General features: G+C 44.7%; 1 protein-coding gene and 1 non-coding gene across 5 annotated transcripts in view; one reads left to right on the top strand and one right to left on the bottom strand.

Moving 5' to 3' along the window:
* The window catches only part of Ocln (occludin), a 54035-nt gene that overhangs the window by 19876 nt on the left and 19718 nt on the right, over positions 1 to 14441 (bottom strand). The gene's annotated exons all lie outside the window — the stretch shown is intronic.
* Positions 5010 to 5153, top strand: LOC116083996. Its single transcript, XR_004115977.1, has one exon. It is a non-coding gene; the product is annotated as a small nucleolar RNA SNORA48 (small nucleolar RNA).

Here is a 14441-nt window from a genome sequence, read left to right on the forward strand (position 1 = left end):
AAAAAAAAAAAAAGAAAGAAAGAAAGAAAGAAAGAAAGAAAACAAACAAACAAACAAACAAAAAGCTTCAATGACAGCATTCTCCACTTCCTCTCTGCTCTGCCTTCATTACAAGTTCACATGCCCAGAGTCAGGCTACACCCGCAGCCAGCCAGTCTAGCAATGTGACAGTCACCCACTGCTTAGAAGGAAAGGAAATGTCCCCTGATGAGTGCCTGCTCGTGCCAAGCAGTCTAATCATGTTTATTTTAGCCCCGCCCAAGTAGATAGGATTATCAGTATTTTCTGACGAGGAAATTAAATTAATCTGCTCAAAGTAAAATAAAAGAAGAAATGGTTGGTGTGGAAGCTGAGCCTTGTCCCCTTCTCAACACGCTGTTCCTTTCCAGGTCCACCCCAGCTTCTTGAGGTGCGCAGTGTACATCACATATCCCTGAAACAATGAAAACCATTGTCCCTGCCTTACAACTCACCACACTGGGAGACACAACATAAAACTTCTACTTGTCTAACTTCATAAGATCAGCAATTGACACAAAATTTAATCACTAGTGATGCTGAGAATTCCGCACCAGAAGGTCCTTTGCCTGCTTGGAAGGAAAGCAGAGAAATAGCCCTGCACAGAGAGAAGTGGGTTAATCTCAAAGTGCCATCTCCATTTTACAACCTGCCCAACCCACCTTCACGAGCTATGATCCTTGCACAAGTCCTCATCACTGAGAGGTCCAACTTGTTTTTCTTGTTTCCTGGTATTTTTATACTTGCAGATGCTCAACCCTGACGAAAGCTCAAAATATTTTCTCGAAAGTTCTTTTTTTGGTTTTGCTTTTTCTTTTTGTTCTGGTTTGGTTTTGGTATTTCAAGACAGGGTTCCTCTGTGTAGCCCTGTCTGTCCTGGAACTCACTCTGTAGACCAGGCTGGCCTCAAACTCAGAGAGATCTGCCTGCCTCTGCCTCCAGAGTGCTGGGATTAAAGGCGATTGCCACTATCACCCCAATCCTTTTTTTTTTACACTTTGAGTTGTTTGAAACGGTCCCATGTGGAACAATCCTACAAATGAAGAGGCCATAGACCAAGTTGGAACAACTGACTGGTTTAAATTGCTAAATGGCACTAAGGCCTTTGTTCAGTACCAGCCGCATGCTCCCCAAAGAAACTGTCTGTATATCAACAAAGACAAATTCTGGCAGAGGATTAGAAGCAAGTCAGGAGCTATTAAGAGGCCTGGGAGCAGGAGAGGTGGAGAACCTCACTCTCACTGAGTGAACCTTATTGGTCATCTAATCTGTGGCTTCTGGCAGAAACAGAAATCCCAGGGAAGGCTGTCCTTCAGTACACAGGTATTTCGGGATATGGCTCCTCTAAAAGGCTAGAAATATCCCTGCGCCACCACCTGTCCCAAATACCCTTCAGTCTACTAACGCCCTTCAGTGCCCTTCAGTTGACTAGGGTATGGTATGTCATGGCCCAGAAAGGCCTTTTATCTACATTTACTCAAAGGTTAACAGGTCTGCAGTATAACACCTGTGGGTAGACTTTAAGGAACTAGGGCTCTCAAATCATGTTTCCCAGAACAGCACATTCCTACCATCAGCTCCAAACCCACTAAATCAGAAACCAGGGGGCAGGGCAGAGTCAACTGCTCTCCCGATACCTCCAGGGGATCCGGATGGCAACAGTGGAGCCAAGCCACTGATATGGGACAGAATGCCCTGGGCTGCAGACGAGCCATGCCACGTTTAGATCATTACACCTATCCACATGGCTGACTTCAGAAACATTAATTCCTAGTGTCAGAAGTCTAGGAATTGCAGCTTTCAGAGAACCACAAAAAGCACTCTCCAGCTCTAACACAAACTCTTCCTCTTCCCACAGACCTCTCTAAAACAGACTGTCTGTCGTCTGTCTGTCTGTCTGTCTGTCTGTTTCTGTCTGTCCTCCAGCCTCTCTCTACTCACAGTAGACCTGAAACAGTCAGGGCCTACTGTACTCCTCCTCCTGGGTGGTTCAAACAGTCAGCCAGGCTGCTGTTACTTATGCTGCATTCTGTTCCATCAGAGACCACAGACACCGTCATCTTCCCCGTGAGAGTCCAGTGAACCAACAGTACAGGCAAGAATGCTTGTACTGGGGAGAGTGAAGAACTACTGAGTCTCGTAAGTTGTTTAACGCGGCTGGTTTTGTGTGTCAACTTGACACAGGCTGGAGTTATCACAGAGAAGGGAGCTTCAGTTGGGGAAGTGCCTCCATGGGACCCAGCTGTGGGGCATTTTTTCAATTAGTGATCAAGGGGGGTAGGGCCCCTTGTGGGTGGTGCCATCCCTAGGCTGAAAGTCTTGGGTTCTATAAGAGAGCAGGCTGAGCAAGTCAGGGGAAGCAAGCCAGTAAGAAACATCCCTCCATGGCCTCTGCGTCAACTCCTACTTCCTGACCTGCTTGAGTTCCAGTCCTGACTTTCTCTGGTGATCAACAGCAATGTGGAAGTAAGCTAAATAAACCCTTTCCTCCCCAACTTGCTTCTTGGTTATGATGTTTGTGCAGGAATAGAAATAGAAACCCTGACTAAGACAACGCTGATGACCAAGATTGCCTGGCTGCGCCAGCCTAGCATGCTTATTTCTCTCCCACTGTGGACATCTGCATGCTTGGGAGATGACATGGATGGCCTTGAGGAAAACATGTTTTTACTGTAAGGCTGAAGCAGGGTAACTAGGAGTCGGCCACACTGTGATGGTACATTTACGTCCTGACATCTTGCATACTCTTATCCAAGCTGCAGACACTATTGATCACCATTCTAACTGAAATGGATATAGATGTACTCAATATATTTCTTATGATGATCTCAATGTACACTGGTTTTATCAAGACATAACCTCCATTTAAAATCAAGGAACATCAGTGCATACACACAGTTTATTGGATATCAAGTATATTTCCATAAAGCTGTTTTTTAAAAAAAATCACCAGGTAAGATTATATTGGTTGAACTTCAATTTTGACAGCCTGACTGTGGATGAAACTCTTACTTTCCCAGCTTATAGACGTCTAACCTATTATATTAAAACCTTCATCAGAAGCCAAGCACACCAAACTCTATCCTGGAATGGTCACAAGTAACAAGGTCCCCCATGCACAAATCCTGCCCTGACTCTATACTTTCATGGAGGGGTTGTTTGTTCTTTCCTTTTTTAATTTTTCTGTCAAAATTAAGTTATAAAGTTCAAACCCAAGTCACGGAACGCCGTGCACTGGAAAGAGTCTGAGTGAACAGCCCACGCCATGTATCACTACCAGCCACCATCCTGGCTCCGAAGCCTCTGCCCCTCAGATCTGCATCCCCCTTCATGAGAACAACAGACCCGTCTCAGATCCTCTAACTACATCGGAAGAACCTGAAACTACAGCTCTGAACTTTAATTGCCAATTGATCAGATAATGTGGTAATAAAAACTGATCAAAACCAGGAGGCATGGTAGCATGGTAGCATATACCTCAAAAAGCTAAAAAAACAAACAAAAAACTTCATCAACTTTTAAAAATTTACCATAGAGGTGTAAACTTTCCCAAAGCCAGTCTCCCTCCCTCCCTCCCTCTCTCTCTTAGTTAGTTAGTTAGTTAGTTAGTTAGTTAGTTAGTTAGTTAGTTAGTTAGTTTTTCAAGACAGGGTTTCTCTGTATAGCCCTGGCTATCCTGGAACTCACTCTGTAGACCAGGCTGGCCTCGAACTCAGAAATCCACCTGCCTCTGCCTGGCAGCCACTCTTTTTTATCTAGAGAAAGTGAATATGCATTTTTCACGTATTTTTAATCAGCCACATCTCACACTAGTCTTGAGAGGCAGACAAAATAACTGCAAAAGGGAACTGAGATACAAAGTTGTGTTTATCTGCTTGCCAGTGAACACTGGAACCAGGATGTTCACATATATCCAGGTACTCTCTCCAACCAAACATGTGGGAGAAAATATCAGCATTCAGCCGGTGATGGTACATGCCTTTAATCCCAGCACTCTGGAGACACATACAGGGGATCTTTATGAGCTTCAGGCTAGCCTGGTCTACAAAGTGTGTTTCAGGACAACCAACAGTCAGGACTTTATAGAGAAACCCTGTCTTAAGAAACAAACAAACAAACAAACACAAACACAAAGTAAAAAAGACATTACATATAAAGAATGGAAGAAATGGAGGGCCTAAGAGTCACATTAGTCCATTTATCTACGAACTGAAATCCACAAGAAATGGTTTGCTTTGCCTCTTGATACAGACTCGCTAGAGCCTGGTTTTCTGGCCAGTAGGCCTGTGTGTGTGGTAAAACATCCTCAGGTAATTGTGCAGAAATTTGGGCTCTTTGCTTTGTTGTTGTCATCTTTGGGATGTTGTCATCCCCCTGCTCAGCTGGCATTTCTCTCCTGGATTCAAACCTTCTTCCCTCCTCAGCCTGCACATTGACCCAGCCTCCAGCTGTGGCTTTTACTCTCTTCACAAACCGTGAGAAGCACCTCCATCATAGAGTCAAGACACTGGTACATAGAGAAGGAGCACATCCTCATACTGACGGGACAACACAACGGCACTTTGGCTTGTCATATCCATATTGCTTAGCTACTTGTGCATGACACAAACACCACGCAGGGCTTAGACTATCTCATGCCTCATAAAAGTTGTCCTTTGCCCCCATCAAAACTCTTACAAGAATCAAGATATCAGAGACACTGCTTGGGTTTTTGCTACCTCAACAATTGTGACAAAGTAGAAAGAAAATACATTAGATCAGTGACCAAAAAAATCTATATAAACAAAGATAACAGATGCACTTCTACTGTTGACAGACAGACAGTATAAAGTCCAACAGTACCAGTTGTGGCTGGGATGATAACTGGACAAGCTTTAGAAAACAATTGGCATTATTTTATAAAGAGGTATGCTCGTGTAAGTCCCTCACTTGGGTACGGGTTGAAGGGAAATTTGCAGAAGTGTAGGTAGGTGAGTCAAGGAGGTTCATATTCCCCCTGGCAATAGGCAAAGAGACACCCTGTCGGTGATGTTGGTTTTATATCAGTCAGAGGCAGAGAGGGTGGCAGACCTTTGCTTATCCTAGCTTGACGCATGGCTTAGTGGTCAAAGCTATCTTATGTCTAGGACTCATAAAAATGAAAATCAAATCAATTCCAGGCACCACAGTATGGGAGGAGGAAGACAGACACAGATCTAAGGACTGCCCTTAGAGCACAGATTTCCCCTTCAGAGCACAACACAGGTAGGCTATAGACACCTGCTCTGGCTTGGTCACTCACTCTCATGACCTCAGGATCAACTCTCCTTACTGCTATGGATGGGGAAGGAGGGCGGGGTGTTTCACCTGCACCAATGCCATGCCACCCAGCATGGATGGAAGATGTTGCCCAGGGGCCCACCAGTGCATGGCTAGCCTGCAGCACGAGCCACCACAGTGTTTGAGTATGTGGTGGTCAGGTGGGAGAGAAAGAGAAGTGAGTGGAGCAGTTTGAGCATTATGAAGAGAGATGTAACTGGAGGCTCCAGGGTGGAAGAGAGTAGCCTGCTGTGAACAGACAGACAGCTCTGCCACCTGGGGCCACAGTGAGATCCCAGCCCTGAGCTGCTGCTGAGGGCCATGACTGAGTCTGTGGCTACACAGCAACAGGAGTCTGTTTAGATATCAATGGGGATGTCTCTGATTGGGGCAGCCATTGCCATGTGGATGTCCAGGGGCCGTGCAGAACACCCCCCACCCCTCACTGAATGTGGCGCTCTACCAAGCTGGCTCCATCTCTCACCTATGGCAGCACTCAGGAAACGGGGCCCTGGCCTCAACCAGGCAGCACAGTGGAGCTGGCTCTGGTGGCAGGATGTGTGTGAGCAAGCTCTGAGAGTGAATGTAGGAGAGCTGACCTGGCCACTCATTTGCCATGGGGTGGCACCGTGTAGCGGTACTGCCCCACCCCTTGCCACCTGCAGCCGTTGGGAGAACTGGCCCTCAGGTCATGAGGACAGGTGAGCTGGCCACATCCTTTGCGGGCTAGAGTGCTTGGGAGAGCAGGCCTTGTGCCCCATCTGTGTAGCACAGTGGGAGGTTGGAGGAGGAGCAGGTGAGCTCCCAGAGTGTGGGAGAACTGGCCCTGCCACCCCGCTGCTGTTGTGGTCTGGGGGTGGGGGGATGCCCTCTGCTCCCTTGCCCCTTGCCCCCTTCCCCCTGAGGCAGTCAGGAGAGCTGATGCTGGGGTATGAGAGCAGGTGAAGTTGGCCCTGTTCATCGATGGCTGCAGCACCTGGGAGAGTGGGCCCTGCACCTTGACTGGGCAGCACAGTGGAGCTGGCTCTGGAGGTGTGGATGCAGGCGGGCCCGCCCTGAGGGCCTGAGAGCAGGCTGAGATCCTGGGCTCTGAATTGGGGCAGGCGGATTTCTGAGTTCAAGGCCAGCCTGGTTTACAGAGTGAGTTCCAGGACAGCCTAGCCAGGGATATACAAAGAAACCCTGTCTCAAAAAAAAAAAAAAAAAAAAAAAAAAAAAAAAAAAAAAAAAAAAAAGTTTTAAGATAAAACCATGGCTAGGAATGTGTGTTCATAACTGCTATGAAACAAATGAAAGTAATAAGAAATGCTATGCATGCATCAAGATAACGATATGATGAATCAAGAACTGTGTTAATCTACTTGTGTGTGTCTTAAGTCCCAGTTAGAAACAAAAAAACCCAAAGAAGCCTGAGAGCTTCCTGAAATACTCAGTTTCAAGCCAAGCTTTGCCACAGACTCTGCAGCCCAGTTTTTATGAATGAGAATGCTGTCTGCAGATAAAATTCAGGCTCAACACCAATCTTCTCTATTCTCCAACGCTTTGTAAACTCACTAAGAGAAAGTGATTTGTTGACCTTTTACATAATTGCTCTGGTCAAATGTGTTCATAAAAGGAGAGAACAAAAGAAGTCAACCTTTACCAAAAAAAGGGGCAGCTCTTAGGAGACACAAGTTCAGTCAGTGCGAGGCCACCCTGGGGGAAACTAAGTTAGGACTTGTGTCATACTGTAATTGAGAGTGAGTTTCACAGACTAGGGACTGGTTTGGTGTACAGTGCTCGTCTAGTAGGTGCTGGGTCCCAACCTCACAGAGCACAGCAAGAAGACAGTCTAGACCAGAGACAGCAGAAACCACAAAGGAATGGACATGAGAATCTAAGAGCATAAAACGGTGAGCACTAGGAGCCGGGAGGTGGTGGCACACACCTTTAATCCCAGCACTTGGGAGGCAGAGGCAGGTGGATTTCTGAGTTCGAGTCTAGCCTGGTCTACAGAGTGAGTTCCAGGACAGCCAAGGCTACACAGAGAAACCCTGTCTCGAAAAACCAAAAAAAAAAAAAAAAAAAAAAAAAAAAAAAAATGGAGAGCACTGTCATTCATACTTCAATGAAATGGCTTTAAAAGAACACTGAAAACAGAGGAGACTCCAGGAATCTGGAAAATGTAATGAGTAACTGTAACATAGTTAGCTTTAAGATAATAGCAGGGGGCTGATGAGATGGCTCAGCAGGTAAGAGCACTGACTGCTCTTCCAAAGGTCCTGAGTTCAAATCCCAGCAACTACATGGTGGCTCACAACCATCCATAATGAGATCTGACACCCTCTTCTGGTGCATCTGAAGATAGTTACAGTGTACTTATGTATAATAATAAATAACTCTAAAAAAAATTATAAAAAATACCATCAATCTATTTTTTTAAAAAAAAGAGAATGGCGGGAAGAGAAGACAGAACAATCCAAAAGAAAGCCAACCTCTGCTATTTAAGGGATAAGACCATAAATGGCAAACAAACCTGCTTAATCACAAAATATTTTTAAATGAAACTCACAAATTTGACAGGAATTAAAGACTGATAATGTCCAGAACGAGAAAGGGTGTTGGAAAATAAGCAATTTCAGATGTAATCAGGAAGGCAAGTTGTTTAGAGACAAATGCTGGCACAGATATAGAGTAGAGAGAATCCTTGCACAGTCACTGAGAAAGTAAACCAGTACAGCCATAGAAAAGTCAGTTCCTGAGAATCTTCCAAACAGAACCACAGCGTGATCCCGGAAACACACTACTGGGTGACTGGAAAGGAACAGAGAGCCTGGCAGTGGTGGCACATGACTTTAATCCCCACTCAGGAGGCAGAGGCAGGTGGAGCTCTGAGTTCAAGGCCAGGCTGGTCTACAGAGCAAGAACCAGGACCCTATCTTGGAAATAGCGAGATCCTGTGTCTGCGCTCCCATGTTTACTCCCCTGCTACTCACAACTCAAGAAACGCACATGAGACTGGAGACTGGCTCAGCAGTTAAGCAGTAATTCCTTAGCACCCAGGACTCCCATCACCCACACAGCACTATCTGCTACACCGCTCCAGGGATGAACATCCTTTCCTTGGTCCTGCAAGCCCTAGGCACACATGAAGGCAAAACACCCATACACATTAAAAATTATAATAAATGTTTAAAAATAAATGTTAATAAATTAATATTATAAATACTAATAACCTATGGGTCCATCAACTAGAGAATGGATAAAGCAAATGTGGCACAGGGGGCTACAGAAAGGGCTCAGCAGTTCTGAGCACTTCCGGTTCTTCCAGGGAATCTGAGTTTTATTCCCAACACCCACATCCAATGCTCTCTTATTGCCTCCACAGGCACACACACACACAGAGAGACAAATATAAAGGGAGGTTCTGATGCTAGCCCCGTTCCCCAACTGGTTCTTGATTTGTCAATAAAGGAGCCAATTGCTGGGCAGGGGGACTTCCGAGTCCCAGGAGGAAAAGGCCAACAAAAGGACAGAGGGGCTTTTCTGCCAGGCCTTGGAGGAAGAAGAATGTAGCAATCGCACAAGGCTGGGGCGGTGAGGGAGATAATCAAAAGGAAAGAGGGGCTTTTCTGCTAGGCCTTGGAGGAAGAAGAATGTAGCAATCGCACAAGGCCGGGATGGTGAGGGAGATAAGGCCTTCGGATCCTGCTATGGGTGGGTGGCCAAAGATGTTTTGCATGGGCTAGATGATAAAAGCAACTAAGTTTAGGGTGGGAGGAGAGATGGAGATAATAAATTGGTAAGGGCAAGCCATTCCAGGCAGGAGTTATCAGACCCCAGCAATTGTGCCTAGTAGGCAAGTTAAAAAGTAACAAAGCTGTCTGTATGTCTTTTTATCAAGGGCATTCAAGGGCATTGGGTGGAAGCTGGTAGCTCGACACCTCCTGAGCAAAGGCAGGTAGAAAAGAAGGCCAGGTTAGGGATGGTGGCAACCAATCCCGGAGCTAAACTGGGTGGAATAAAAGGAAAACCAGGAGGGGCTGGTAGCACTGCAGCTCCTGGGGAAAAGATGGTAGTGATTTTAAAACTACACGCAACACACACACACACACACACACAAGTGTGGTTTTGTGTTTGTTTGGTTTTGTTTTTTAGTGACATGTTCTCACTATGTAGCCCTGTTGTCCTGAAACTCACTATGTAGATCGGGTTGGTCTAGAACTCACAGATCATCCTGCCTCTGCCTCCCAAGTACTAGAATTAAATGGTATATGCCACCACACTTGCCAAAATTTTATTATTTTTATACTAAGAATTTCTTGCAAATTGTCACAAACAAAAGCCAGTATTTAAAAATACCAAAAATTGACAAAAACAAAAAACCTAATTGCCAAAAATAGCACCGGTTTTGGCTCAATGTATGTCCACAAAAAGAATGTTTCCTGCAAATGTGTGGGGATGAGGATATACAGGAAGGATTGGAGAAAGAAAAGGGAAAAAGGGTTGAAACAGAGTCTCACTATGTAGCCCTGGCTGCCCTTGAACTCACTCTGTAGACCAAGCTGGTCTCCAACCCAGAGATCTGCCTGCCTCTGCCTCCGAAGTGCTGGGAATAAAGGCGTGTGCCACCACAGCCCGGCTAGGTTATTTTTAATTCTAATCTCTGTATGCAATTCTAAATGGCAAATTTATCCATCAGCAGACTGTGGCATAATCCCACCAATCAGGCAACTGTGAAGGTAAGAAGATTCACCAAGATGCCTCATAAGGTAAAATGGGCAGTTCTGATATGGCAGCTGGCGGGAGCCTTGGAAAATAAGACAAATGTGGTAGATTATACCTGTAATCCTTGCTACTTGGAAGATTGAGGCAGGTGTATTAAGAAAGTTAAAGCCTGGGATACATGAAGAGTTCAAAGACAACCTCAGCTAGATAACAAGACCGTAGCTCGAGAAAAAAAAAATGATAAATTAAAACAGGGCTGTCAAGATGGTTCAGCAGGTAAGGGAGCTTGTCACCAAGCCTGACAACCTGAGTCCAATCCCTGCAACCCACATGAGGGAGAGAAAAGATATGAAAATTGACTTTTGACCTCTCCATTCATGCCATGCTAAACATACACACAAATGAACAAATGAGAAAATAAAGTATAATGATGAAACAAAAAAAGCCATAAGAAACTAGGAGACCTTAAGAAACAAGAAATGGGAGAGGCCAGGCATGATGGCCTTTAATCCCAGAACTCTGGAGGCAGAAGTAGGTGGATCTCTGTGGGTTCAAGGCTAGCACGGTAAGTTCTGGGAAGCTAGGGTTACATAGAAAGACCATGTATCAATAAACCAAAAAGATACCCAAGATAGCAATGAATGATCTTCCTATGACCTTTCTGTTTTAATTCAGCTAACTGCTCCTTAAAATCAGTCATGCAGGAGGTTTTTTCTTACCAAACACACTACACAAATAACAACAAAGTATCAAGATGAAAGATGTAACAATCCAACCAACCTGACAGACACAAGAGTCAGGTCAGCATCCTCTGCAGACAGACGAGGAGGCACAGGGAACCTGGACTCATGGAACCCCCTCACTAATGACTGGTGTTCTCTGTGACTGTTATGAGACAAATATTCATGTATAAAAACTCAAGCTTACAGGTTGTACTGGCTGGTTTTGTGTGTCAACTTGACACCGGCTGGAGTTATCACAGAGAAGGGAGCTTCAGTTAGGGAAGTGCCTCCATGAGATCCAGCTGTGGGGCATTTTCTCAATTAGTGACCAAGGGGGTAGGGCCCCTTGTGGGTGGTGCCATCCCTGGGCCGGAAGTCTTGGGTTCTATAAGAGAGCAGGCTGAGCAAGCCAGGGGAAGCAAGCCAGTAAGGAACATCTCTCCATGGCCTCTGCGTCAACTCCTACTTCCTGACCTGCTTGAGTTCCAGTCCTGACTTCCTCTGGTGATGAACAGCAATGTGGAAGTAAGCCAAATAAACCCTTTCCTCCCCAACTTGCTTCTTGGTCATGATGTTTGTACAGGAATAGAAACCCTGATTAAGACACAGGGGTTTTTTTGTTTTAATTTTTGCTTTTTTCAGGACAGAGTTCCTCTGTGTGGCTCTGACTATCCTGAAACTCGCTTTGTAAATCAAACTGGCCTCAAGCACAGAGATTTGCTTGTCTCTGCCTCCTAAATGCTGGGATTAAACGTGTGTGCCACCAGCACCCAACTAAATTTTATACTTATTCTGAGTGTGGTAGTTTTTATAAGAATGGCCCCCAGAGGGTCACATATTTTGATACTTAGTCACTAGGGAGTGGGATTATTTGAAAGGGTTAGAAGGATTAGGAGGAGCCGGCGGTGGTGGCGCATGCCTTTAATCCCAGCACTTGGGAGGCAGAGGCAGGCAGATTTCTGAGTTCGAGGCCAGCCTGGGCTACAGAGTGAGTTCCAGGACAGCCAGGGCTATCCAGAGACACCCTGTCTCGTAAATCAAAAAAAAAAAAAAAAAAAAAGGATTAGGAGGCATGGCCTTGTTGGAGTGGGTGTGGCCTAGTTGGAGGAAATGAATCACTGGGACTTTGAGGCTTCAAAAGCCCACACCAGGCCCAGTTTCACTCTCTCCACCTCTCTGGATAAGAATGTAGCTCTCAGCTACTGTCCCAGTGCCATGCCTACTGCCATGCTCCCCACCATGATGACAATGCATTAAACCTCAGAAACTATGCAACTGCCCCCAATTAAATGCTTTCTTTATAAGAGTTGTCTTGGTCATGGCATCCCTTCAAAGCAATAGAACAGTCACTAAGACACTTAGTATATGGATAGATCTATATCATGCTTCAACTTTAACAGTGTCAAAAAACTTTTAAACCATTTATCCCAGCATCCAGGAGGCTAAGGCAGGTGGATCTCTATACATTTTAAGCTATCCTGGTCTACATAGCAAGCTCTAGGCCAGCCAAGGATACACAGTTATACCCTATCCCCCAGCCCCCCAAAAATAAAATATTATTTTATTACATTTGTATTTAGGTATTTGTGTATGTGTGTACACATGTATGCAAGAGCACACAACTCATAGGAATTGGTTCCCTCCTTCTATCCTATAAATTAATATAGGGTCATCAGGGCTTTTAAAAAAAAAATGGGTTGCCTTAATTCCAGCACTTGGGAGGCAGAGGCAGGCGGATTTCTGAGTTTGAGGCCAGCCTGGTCTACAGAGTGAGTTCCAGGACAGCCAGGGCTATACAGAGAAACCCTGCCTTAAAAAAAAAAGGGGGGGGGGTCAGTGATTTAGAGAACTGGCTGTTCTTACAAAGGACCTGGGTCTAATTCCTGAAGATACATGGTAGCTCACAACCATCTGTAATTCCTAAAGATACATGGTAGCTCACAACCATCTGTAATTCCTGAAGATACATGGTAGCTCACAACCATCTGTAATTCCTGAAGATACATGGTAGCTCACAACCATCTGTAATTCCTAAAGATACATGGTAGCTTACAACCATCTGTAATTCCTGAAGATACATGATAGCTCACATCCACCTGTAACTCCAGTTTCAGGGTTTTCAACACCTTCTCTTGGTCTGTCGGTTTTAGGTATGTACATGTTCTACAAGTAAAACACCCATAGATATAAAGTAAAATTTAAAAGAATCTTTGTTATTAAAAAAACAAAATGTCATGAGGCTTGGCATCAAGCATCTTTATCCACTGAGCCATCCTGCTGGCCCTTAAAACTGGTTTTGAAGATGATGATAAAATACCTATAATATTCAGTCAAAATGACAGGATATTTTACTTACATCAAGACTATGATTATACTTCTGACTTAGAAGTAATTAGGAAAAATGATAAAAGTATATCAAACAGGTATGAAAAGAGAATTTTGGGGCTGGTGAGATGGTTCAGCAATTAAGGGCACTGACTGCTCTTCCAAAGGTTCTGAGTTCAAATCCCAGTAACCACATGGTGGCACACAACCATCTGTAATGAGATCTGATGCCCTCTTCTGGTGTGTCTAAAGGCAGCTACAGTGTACTTACATATATTAATAAATAAATCTTTGGGCCAGAGCAAGCAGGCCCAGAGTGAGCAAAGGTCCTGAGTTCAATTCCCAGCAACCATGATGGCTCACAATCATCCGTACAGCTATAGTGTACTCATATACATTAAATAAATAAATAAATCTTTTTTAAAAGAAGATTTTACATGTAAGTACACTGTAGCTGTCTTCAGACACACCAGAAGAGGGCATCAGATCTCATTACAGATGGTTGTAAGCCACCATGGGGTTGCTGGGATTTGAACTCAGGACCTTCGGTAGAGCAGTGCTCTTAACCTGAGTCATCTCTCCAGCCCAATAAATAAATTTTTAAAGAAAAAAAGAAAAGAGAATTTTTAAACTTTTCTCTGCTTAAAGTCAGGTGATATCCTTGTGTGTGGGGTAGGGGGAAGGGTTGTTCAACTCAGGGACTCTATCATTTAGCACCTCTAATCCATCAAAATACAATAAAATCTGTGATTTCATGGTATAACAAAGTAGAAATCTGTCTAGAATAAAATCTAAAGCACTGCAGAAGTAACTAAAAGAATACATTATAGGGCTGGAGATGCAGCTCAGTACAAAGTGGCTTTCTAGCATGCATAAAGAGCTAGGCTCCAACCCTAGAACTGCAGAAAACAAAACAAAACACTGGAAAACAGCCTGGTACCCACTTAATGACTACAAAGGGCAAGGTATGTGGTAGGTAGGCTCACTTTACAAAGAACAACAAATCCAGAAAAGACTTCTCCTGTGAGCTTTTGTCTTTTCCTGTTTATTATAATGCTAAGTGGGAGCCTCTAAGATTCAGAGTCTGCACATAGCCTGACTGGGACCCCAGCTCATTACGACTGGTTAATGGAGATGCCAGCAGCCTGATAGCTGGGGGAGAAGAGACATGGATGGGGTTTAGGTTTCCCAGGCTAGAGACCACGAGGAAGGAGGGAAGAAGGAGAGCGGCCGTGGCATAGAGAAGCAAGAAGAGCCACTAGGGCTAGGGGCCAAAAGAACGCGGCCCAGAGGGCTGCCTGGTTGGAGCTAAGGGCAGCTCACTTGAAACACAGCAGTAACTTGAGTTATGGATGGGAAGTAGATTCTAAC

Source organism: Mastomys coucha, unplaced genomic scaffold, assembly GCF_008632895.1.
Source record: "Mastomys coucha isolate ucsf_1 unplaced genomic scaffold, UCSF_Mcou_1 pScaffold8, whole genome shotgun sequence".
Classification (NCBI taxonomy): Eukaryota; Metazoa; Chordata; class Mammalia; order Rodentia; family Muridae; genus Mastomys; species Mastomys coucha.